This window comes from Molossus molossus, unplaced genomic scaffold, assembly GCF_014108415.1.
Source record: "Molossus molossus isolate mMolMol1 unplaced genomic scaffold, mMolMol1.p scaffold_m16_p_12, whole genome shotgun sequence".
Classification (NCBI taxonomy): Eukaryota; Metazoa; Chordata; class Mammalia; order Chiroptera; family Molossidae; genus Molossus; species Molossus molossus.
This window is the reverse complement of record NW_023425347.1, coordinates 29,525,157-29,536,018: the sequence shown is the minus strand read 5'-3', so window position 1 is coordinate 29,536,018 and position 10,862 is coordinate 29,525,157.

Sequence of the window (10,862 nt, the reverse complement as noted above, 5' to 3'; positions counted from 1 at the left end):
ACTGGTCAGGGTGTATCTGTATTTTTACTGTTTCTCCCAGTTGATTACTATCTTTTTTTTTTTTTTTTACCCCTTGCACTGGGTTGAATAGTGTCCCTCCAAAATTCATGTTCACCTGGAACCTGTAAATGAGATCTTACTTGGAAATGGGGTCTTTTGCAGATGTAATCACTTTAGAATAAGGTCATATTGGATTCGGTTGGGCCCTAATCCAGTAACTGGTGCCCTTGGTAAGAAGAGGGAGGTTCAGACACAGGCAACACCATGTGAAGGTGGAGGCAGGGACTGGAGCGGTGCATCTACAGGACCGAGAATGCCAGGGACGGCAGGCGGCAGCAGGGCTGGGGAGGCGCTGGAGCAAATTCTCCCTCAGAGCCTCCAAGCTGCAGTCACCCTGGTCTTGTGCTTCCAGCCTCCAGAGCTGTGAGAGAACGAATACTTTTCTGTTTTTTAAGCCACTCAGTTTGGATGCTTTTTACTGCCGCCCAAAGGAAACTAGGGGCTCCCCCTCCCCCATGCCTTTTCCTGCCTTCTATTGTCTTAGGTTATCTTTATTTCGCCTTTCCCTCTGCCGGAAGTTATACTTCCTATTCAAATTTTTTAGTGTTATAGTGCACATGCATACTTTTTGTAGTGGTCTGGATCTCTTTGGGGTGTTCCCTACCTCTTGTATCTTTTGATGAGTGATTCAGTCTTCAGTACCTCTGTTGTTGTCCACCCTCCTGCCCCCCTAGACAATATGGAAACAAATGAATCTGGCTATGTTCCAATAAAACTTTATTTACAGAACCAGCCAGTGGACTGGATTGGGCCTGCGGGCCATAGTTTGCTGTCTCCAGGGTAGATGATCAGAAGTAAGATATAACGTATCCTTTAAAAAATTATAATAGTAATTGTCAGATTGCTTTTTAAGAGAGCTATAATAATTTGCATATCCCCCAGCAATGTCTGAAATGATCCTTTTTCCTGAATCCCAACAACAAATAGATATTATGAATATTAAACATTTTTATCCAACTGATGGATATGAAGTAAATTATACTATGTCCACACCGTTTACAGCTCTCTGTAAATTTAATTGGCATTTTCTTTCCTCTTAGTAAGTTTACCCATTTTCTCATCTGTGTTTACCATTTGAATTTTTATCTTCTGTGAATTGTCTCCAAGTCATTTGTCCGTTATTTTCTCTTCCCTTCTTGTCAATTAAAGGAATATTTGTACATTACAGACACAAACCTTTGCTCTGTTCTCTGCATTGACATTATTTTTCTGAATAATTCCTGTTTATTAATTTTATTTATAGTATCTTTTGCCATAAAGCATTAAAAAAACTCTTTATAGAGGTAAATATATCAATCTTAATTACACAGCTTCTAGGTTTCCGGTCTTGGTTAAGAAGGTCTATCTCACCCTTATTTAAATGCATCATCTCCTAGATTTTCTTGTAGAATTTTATTTTTAATTTTTATATTTAAGTCTTTAATCCATTTGAATTTACTTTTATGTGATATAAGATAGTGATCTGGGTTTATATTCTTCCACACTCATATGGCAGATGCCTAAGGTTTTGATTTCACAAGGATAATTTTCCCCCCTACCTAAGATATTTAGATGACCCAAGTTATTCTCTTTCCTGGGCCAGTGTGCAAACGTTTCTAGTCCCCCTTTCATAAATGTGGCTCATTGATCCCTGCCTGGGCTTGCTCCCAGGTCCTCTGCCCCCTGCCGTTTGGAGGCCATGTCTCCTCTCCACGTGGGACCTTCATACTCAGGGCCTGTGCACTTGTCAGGGCCCCATCCTCAGAGGGCCACCAAAACCCAGTGCTACCTCGGCTCCCTCTTACGCTCTAGTTTGTTTTTTTAGAGAGAGAGCAAGGGAGAGGGCGAGAGAAACAGTGATGTGAGAGTGAACCATCCATAGGCTGCCTCCTGCACGCCCCCTGTTGGGGATGGAGCCCAAAACTCTGGCATGTGCCCCGTCTGGAATCAAACCGGCAACATTTCGGTGCACAGGACGACGCCCAACCAACTAAGCCACACTGACCAGGGCTTACTGCTCTAGTTTTGATTTCGCTCTTTCTTCCTGGCCCCTGGTCACCTCCCATTCTTTCTTTTCCAGCTGGATTATGAAATACTGCAATTAAAAAAACAACAACTACTATTACATCTAACCCCCCTATGTGTTTGCGGTAGAAAGGAAAGCCTGACAGCATCACCTTACCTGTGCTGCTGGAAGAGACCCCTAATAATGGACGTTATGTTTGAACATTGGAAACCAAATACAGCACTTCTGGGCCCCGCAGAAATGCACCCACCTCTCCATCACTCCCACGCTTCTCTGCAGTTGTCACTTTCAGGTGCTGTTTTAGCGCTGCCAATTCCCATTAAATCTCAGGTTCTGTTCCAAATATATTAGCCGGCCACCTGCCCGTGGGACTCACAATCTTCTGGTAGTTGCTTTTTAAACCGTAACAAAAGTAGCTGGTTCAAATTTTAAGTGCTGTTGTTAAGCCTATGAGGCATGCTTTGGAGTGACCTTAATGTGCATGAAAGAAATTAGATGCATAACTTGGGGAGAGAGTCCCATACACGTGGATGGTGCAGTCAAAAGATCTCACGTCACGTCGTGTGTCGTGTTCGGTGGGACGATAAAGGAGCCTCAAGCATTTTCTTTAAGTCAAAAACTAGAAGTGCCTTATGCTTTTAAAATTTCTTTTGTAGTTTCTTTTGTTGTTCTTTCTCTCTGTTTTTGCTTGTGTATGTGAAGAGAGTGATTCCCCTGGGGGGGAAATTGCTTGGGTAACAGATAAGAGTCAAGGAATAGCTTAGCATTTTCCCAGGACAGAAGAACCTTTTCTGTACCATAAAGATAACCCTAGGAAAGCTTAGATAATACATATACTGGGTAAATCTCAAGGTGCGACTATAAAATTATGCTACTTTGGGGAGCATGTTATAGAAATAAACTTTATTATTTTTACTACTTTTTGGTCATAAATTTATGCTGTTATCTTTTTGTGGAGAAGTACTTATCTCTAAATGATAGTTCAGACATCTGGAAATCTTTCACACATTGAAAAATGTGCTTCAAAGTCTGCTTCCTTTCTTTCTTTTCTCCTTATTGATTTTTAAATTTATTTTTAACCTGTTGTCATCAAATAGGAATGCTGCTTTTGGTAACAGAGAACTAGGTGATTCCAACCAACCCTCTTGCTAAAAATAAAGCTAAAGCAAAGCTGGATAAAATATAAAAATCAGGTTTTTGTTTGTTTGTTTTAGAGAGAGAGGAACGGAGAGAGAGATAGAAACATCGAAGGGCTGCCTCCTGCATGCCCCCCCTGGGGATCGGGCCCACAACCTGGACATGTGCCCTGACCAGGAATCGAACCGGGACCTCTCAGCCCATGGGAACACGCTCAATCCCCAGAGCCACACCAGCCAGGCTAAAATTTAGTTTTAAAATAATTAAAGAATTAATAAGGTTCTCAGGAATTACTGGTCAGGATCTGGGAGAAGACAAAAATCAAGAGAGTGAGCCTAGCATTTGGGGCTACTCTTGTCCTGGGGAACATCTGCAGATCTTGAAAAGGGAACTGGAACACTGAGCTGTACTTTTGCAAAACTCTTGAGGCCCGGAAAAAAAGCTATGGTCCAGAGCCTGCCAAGGTGGGGGGCCTGGGGCACACCCCTACTTGGGATTGGAACCCTGAAGAGCTGCTCCCTAAAAGCAAGAATGGCCAGAACTAAATGGGCCCTCCTGGGAACCACAGCCTCTCTTCAAGACATTCGGAAGGCCTAGAAAGTCGAAAACTTTAAAACCAGAAGAGGATTAGTCTGGATTATCAATAGTGTCCCCATGATTATGGCATAAGCAGCAAGAGTCCTCTCCGAGGCAAGATATGTCCCTCGTCCTCTAAGTATTTCTACAAATAGTTTTCAAATACAAATGTATAGCATGCAGTGAAAAATTAGCAAGGAAATGCTTTTTTAACCTAATAAAGAGTATGTGTGTGTGTGTGTGTGTGTGTGTGTGTGTGTGTGTGTGTCGGTCCAAAGCCTGCTTCTTACCTGACTGTCAAGTGTCAAACACGTCAGGGAGTCATTGCCCTCCAGACAGGATGCCTGCGGTCTCTATATTTATTTTACAGGAGAAAACAATTAGACTCGTGAGAACTGGAAAGGAAGAGGCAAATTTTGTTGCTAATATAATTACATATTTGGAAAAATAAAAAGAATCAATGAAAAATGACTACAAACCATAAGATAAAAAAGTAGCAGGACATAAAATAAGCATACTAAAATTGTTAGGCTTCATATATCTAAACCGTAAGCAGTTTGAAGATAAGGGAAGAGGGGCCTGTATACAATAACAAATGTAAATACCTAGACAGAAAACTAATAAGAAATAAGCAAAAAAGAAAAGAAAAATGGAAGGACACTCTTGAAATATATAAAAAATAGTTTTGAACAGATTGAAAAATACCATGTTCTTGAATAGGCAAACTTAGTATCATAAAAATGTTATTTCTCCCAAAGTTAGTATAAATTTAATACAACTTTAATAAAAGTTTTCTCAAAAATTTCCTCAGAACTGGACAAGTTAATTATAAAGTTTATATGAAGGGAAAAAACTGAAAATAGCCAGGAACGATTTGGAAAGAATATTTAATGCATGGTTAATCCTATTAGAATATAGTAAAACATTTAAAATTAAAGCACCGATGTACCGGCTCAGGAAAAGGCTTATAAACCAATGGATCGGAATAGATGCCCAGTAATGAGACTAAGGAAAACTTAGCATTTGACAACAGAAGCATTGAAATCAGAGGGAAACATTAACTTTAAATGATATTTGGGCCAAATGGATAGCTATAAAAGAAAAAACCTTTTCTTGCCCCTCACAATACTCCTGGAAAAATTACAATGTTTTAGAGAGCTAAATGAAAATAAAATAAAAACAGAAAAACTTGCTACTACTAGAAGAAAACATGCGTGAATCTTTTTTTTTTTTTTATCCTCACCCGAGGATATTTTTCCATTTTTTGTACAGATAGAATGGGAGGGAGAGAGAGGAAGGGAGAGAGAGTGAGAAACATCGACGTGAAGGAACACATCGAGTGGCTGCCACCCGCACAACCAACCAGGGCCGGGGACAAACTGCAACCGAAGTACGTGCCCTTAGCGGGAACCGAACCCGGGTCTCTCCGGACCGCAGGCCGACGCTCTAACCGCTGAGCCAAACTGGCCAGGGCAACATGCGTGAATCTTAAAAAAACAATTCTTGTTAAATCCTCACCCAAGGATATGTTTTTTGATTTTAGAGGCAGAGGAAGGGGGTGGGGGGAAGGAGACATCAACGTGAGAGAGAAACATCAATTGGTTGCCTCCTGTATGCACCCTGCCTGGGGATCAAACCTGCAGCCTAGGTATGCGCCCTGACCAGGAATGGAACCCGTGACCCCTTGGAGGAGGGGACAACGCTCCAGCCAACTGAACCACCCAGCCAGGGCACATGGGTGAGTCTTATTTTTATAACCCCAAAGTAGACATTTCTAACTAATTAAAAAAAAATCTAGACTTAATAATAGAAGAAATTTGACAACATAGCAAAGAACAAAATAAGAAAAATCACAAGAAAATTACAAATTGGGAAAAATTTTGCAGCTGACATCAGAAAATATTAATATACTTGATATGACAAAGCTTTCTTAAAAATTGAGAAGAAAAAGATCCACAGCCTGATTTTAAAAATAAGCGAAGTTATGAACAGAGAGTTCACAGAAAAGGTGTGCTAATAACTTTCAGTCACAGTAAGAGAAATACATGTTAGAACTACTGAAACAATCTCTCATATATCAGGTTGGAAAAAAAAAAAACACCTCCAAGTTCGACAGTGTAAATTTTGGCACTTTCATACACTGCAGGTGGGGACACAAGATGGTACAATTTCTATGATGTGAAATCGGCCCTGTCCGGGAACGTTATGCATGTGTTCTCTTTGATCCATCAGTCATTCTACACTGGGATTCTATCTCAAATATTCAACAGCAAATACACAGAGACATATGCAGAAGGCTATTTACTGTGGCCTTGTTTTTTTGTAGCAAAGGCTGGAAACAACCCAAATGTTTCTTAGTAGAGAACTGGTTAAACTATTCCATATCTACGGAGTGAAGTACGATGCAGTTGTAAAAAGAAACAAAGACACAACTTCCCTTTCCAGATATGATAAAGTAGTTAGCCGAACCCTGCTGCTTCCACTGAAAACAACGGAAAGAGATGGATACTATTAAAATTGATGTTTGAAGCTCTCAGAGAGCCACTGAGACAGCCTGGAATTGAAGGGTCACAATACCAGAGAGAAAGGAATCTCACTGAAGTGAGCCCAATATTCTGGAAGCTGCTTTTCTCCTTCTGGAACTTGGTAACTCCTGGCATTGAGAAGGAGGCGGAGAAACTGGGAGAGGGTGTCGGGAGTCTCATAGATCTGAGGATATAAAACTTGGAGTGTGGGGTTTCCAAATCAGCCAGGATTCATGAAGCCAAGTTTCCAGAAAAAAAGGCGGCGCAGAGAAGTAAGCCTGACACTTGCTTTCTCTTTGAAGTTTGGTAATTCCTAGCCATGTAAAGTGAAAGACTAAGACGCTAAGGGAAGCAGCTGGAAAGCACAGTGGACTTTTTGCCAGTCTTATATTGTGGAGATAAAAATTGGAAATCAGCAACTGACCAGGAGGCAGATCTTAAATGTCCTGGGCTTTCAGTTAAGAGGGGGTGCATTAGGGTAGATCAAGCCTCACTACAACTCAATCTTGAGTCATCTCGGTCCCTGATTGGGTTGTGATAAGCTGTCCCTACTCTAGCTATCTGCCAGACCATAAAGTAAATCCCCTCTGGAGGAAATTAACTCCATCCAGAGCCTCTACACTTTTTTAGGCACAATGATCAACATTCAATCCAAAATTACTAGGACCCAAGAAAGAAAAAAACACACAATAGAAATATACTTATGGTGTCCCAAATTATTGCAGTTATCAAACCGAGATTAATAGAGAACTGGTTAAACTATAGTATATCTACAATAAGAAAAAACACACAATAGAAATATACTCATGGTGTCCCAAATTATTGCAGTTATCAAACCGAGATTAATAGAGAACTGGTTAAACTATAGTATATCTACAATAGTATATCTAATAGTAATTAATATTTAATGGTTAAACTATATCTAATAGTTAAACTATAGTATATCTAATAGTTAATCTATATATATCTAATAGTAATTAATGTGATCAGGAAAATAAATGAAAATAATTTTTTTTACTAGAGAACTGAATCTATATATATATATTTAAAAAGCAAATAGAAATTCTAGATCTGAAAAATATAGTAATCAAAATTACTACTCAATAAATGGGGTTTAGCAGCAGGTTGGACACAGCTGAAGAGAGGACTAGTGAGCTGGAGATAGGGTAGTAGAAAATATCTTGAAGTAGAAAAACAAAAAGGAAGAAAATAGTGTAAGAGATACATGAGACATGGTCTATCATATGAAACATTCTAACATGTAATTCAAGTTCAAGGAGGGAAGAAAGCAAGAATGTGGCAGAAGCGATATTTGAAGAGATAATAACCAAGAATTTTTCAAAAGGGATAAAATAATTTGAGTAACAGTATCAAAAATTACTAAGAACCCTAAGTAGGATAAAGGCAACAAAAACTACACATAGGCACATCATAATGAAATTTCTAAAAATCAAAGAAAAAGAGAAAATTACAAAAGCAAGTAGAGAAAAAAGATGTATTACTTTCAAAGGAGCAACAGTAAGACTAAAAGCTAACTTCTAAGTAGAAATTCTGGAAACTAAATGATGGAATAACACCTTTAAAAGGCTGCAAGGATATAACAGCCAAGCTAAAATTCTATATCTGGTGAAAATATTCTTCTAAAATGATAGCTAAATAAAGATATTTCCAGAAAACTAAAAACTGAGGGTATATATCACATATGTCACCAGGAGACTTATATTAGAAAAAATATTAAATGGAGTTTTTAAGGTCTGCATCATGATTGTGGTGGTTACACAAATTTATATATACATTAAAGTTAATGGAACCATACACCAAAAGTCTCTCTCTCTCTCTCTCTCTCTCTCTCTCTCTCTCTCTATATATATATATATATATATTTAAAGTAGTGTGTTAAGCACAAGGAAAAGTTCCAGATGGAAATCAAGAAGAATTGAAGAACAATAGAAAAGAGAGGAAAGGAGTAGGAGAGAGAAATAGAAACATTGATGAGAGAGAAACATTGATCAGCTGCCTCCTGCACGCCCCCTACTGGGGATTGATCCCGAAACCTGAACATGTGCCCTTAATGGAAACCTAACAGGTGACCTCTTGGTACATGGTGCCATGTTCAATCTACTGAGCCACACTGGCTGGGCTGTAATATTTTTCTATATTCTGTAATAGTTTAGCTCATGAAAGGATTATTTGTAGTTTTCTCAAGACTTTGATAAAACTTTCTTTAAAATCCATAAGAATCTATTTTCTTATTTTGGGGGTAGTTCTTTGAGACATTTTCAGTATTTTTCCTCTAGGGATTATTTACCTTTCAGGTTTCTGTTTCTTCCTGATTTTGCTCTGATGATTTAAAATTTCCAAAAACTGTCCTATTCACCCAGATTTTCAAACACATTAACATAGAATTGTATGTAGTAGTCTCTCCTGTAGACGATGATTATATCTCCTTGCATTGCTGATGTTACAGATTCATGCTTTTCCCCTCTGCACACAGTTGCCAGGGATTTGTCTTTTTTTGTTGGTCTTTTAGAAGCAAAAATCTTGATTTTACTTATTAATTCTACTTTTTGTTTGTTTTCTAATTCATTACTTTTTGCTTTTATCGTTGTTAGTCCTTTTTATCTATTCATTTCAGTTTGTTTTGATTTTTTTCCTTTTTTTTTTATGGAGTGAAAATTAGTTTATGTAGTTTAGTTCCTTGATGTCCATTTGCTTGTTTTTTGGATGGCGTTTTTAATTTAAATATGAATATGAGGATAGATGCTTTCTCAAGAGAACTGAAAACATTTCCAAATTTTAACTATGGCACTATATTAATTATGTTATCTATTCAAGGAATCAACATGAGTCACATGAAAATATGAAGTTAGAGCAAGAAAGAAAAGAAGATTGTAGTTCGTTTTATGAATTGAAAAGATGTCTTTCTATGAAAACATTAAGAAATATGAACAACTATGTTTCTATTCTGTTATTCCTCCTTGAACCTAGGATTATCCAAATTCCCATTTCCTAAAACTGCTAATTCAATAAGAGTATGTTCCCCCAAAGAACATTTTTCCTTTAAAAACTTCTACCCACTTAACCAAAATTTTTATTATTAATATTATTTGACAGTTCTCATTCCCTTTGTACTGACCAGTTCTATGAGGTCAACCAACTTCGTTCAGAAACATTTTAAATTTTTTTAATGGGCAAAAGCGATTTATTTTAATTGAAGAGAGCTAGTTCAGAATTTCCAAAATGAAATTTGAGCTTACACAAAGAAAGCCTCAGACAGAAAGGCTAATTTTTCATAAACTGCTGAGAACAGGACGCAGAATAGATGTCTGTCTGTGACCCTAGCGTGTTTGGCTCCTGCCGCAGAACTGAACTGCCATTCTGCATTGTTCTGTGACTCAGCCCTCGGCCACGAATACTTACATAAGAGAGAAACACAGCAGGGCCATTCTTCACTACTTTAAATTGTTTATAGTTTCTTTTGTACCTATAATTCACAATTTATACATTCCTCTAAGAGCATTTGTTTGTATGTTACTCAAGCTTAACACTGGGACTTTTGAGAAGCTCCTTTGTACTATTACACTATGAAATGTCTACTTAGTGCAGAAAAGCAGTTCATGAGGTGATGGAGAATAGGACCTCATGCCCCAAGAACTCAATCGCGGAGCCCAGAATGGACTGTGGGAGTCTGGGGAAAGATGATTCTTCAGAAACTGAGTGAAGAGCTTGGAACTCCAGTATTGGGGAGGATGTGCAGGAGGAAGGAGCCTGGGCTTGGGGCGGGACAGAGGTGTGAGGAGATTCCTGAAGGATGAGGAATTCGGTTAGTGAAGACACATGGTAAGTGTCTGCCCCGCGGGAGACACACCGTGAGCGAAGTTAGGAGTGAGGTGGCGGATGAGCAGAGGGCTTCAGGCAGGGCTGCAGCAGGTGCGGTGGGAGGGGAGGCAGGGGCGGCTCTGGTCAAGGGCCCTGTGTGCTACCCCAAGGAAAGCACTAGGATACCCCTGAAGGGTAGCATAGTCACAGTGGAACTGGAGGAAGATCACCCAATTTCAGGATGGAGAACGGTGGGCAAGGGCAGGGTGCAGAGAGGGGGATCCGTAAGTAGTCTAGCCCACGACAATGCTCACTGGCGTTAAGGGACTAGCCATGGGGAAAATATAAAGTGGACATAATCTGTCATAACAGAGGCAAAATTCTGTTTCTCTTGGCCACTGGTAGACTCTGGGGCCTGTAGGAATAGAATGATGTTTGATAGCTGACTTCACCAGTTGGGTGGATGCCCACAGTCACTGAGATAGACCACATCTACAGGGGCTGTCAGCTAAATCCGAGCAGAGTGGCAATGCATGCTGGGAGGTGTGAGGAGAGTGGAGAAGGCCTGAGACAGACACACGGAAAATGAGCGAGAGAGCTGACCAGAGGCGTGGTAAGCAGTGTTTGGGTTCAGCTGCAGGTGGGGACCATGACTGGCACAGTCCGCATGGTTATATGTTTTTTTCCCCGAGCCTGTGAGAGAGGCACGTGCTGACTGATGCCTGGGCTTGGCCAGATGT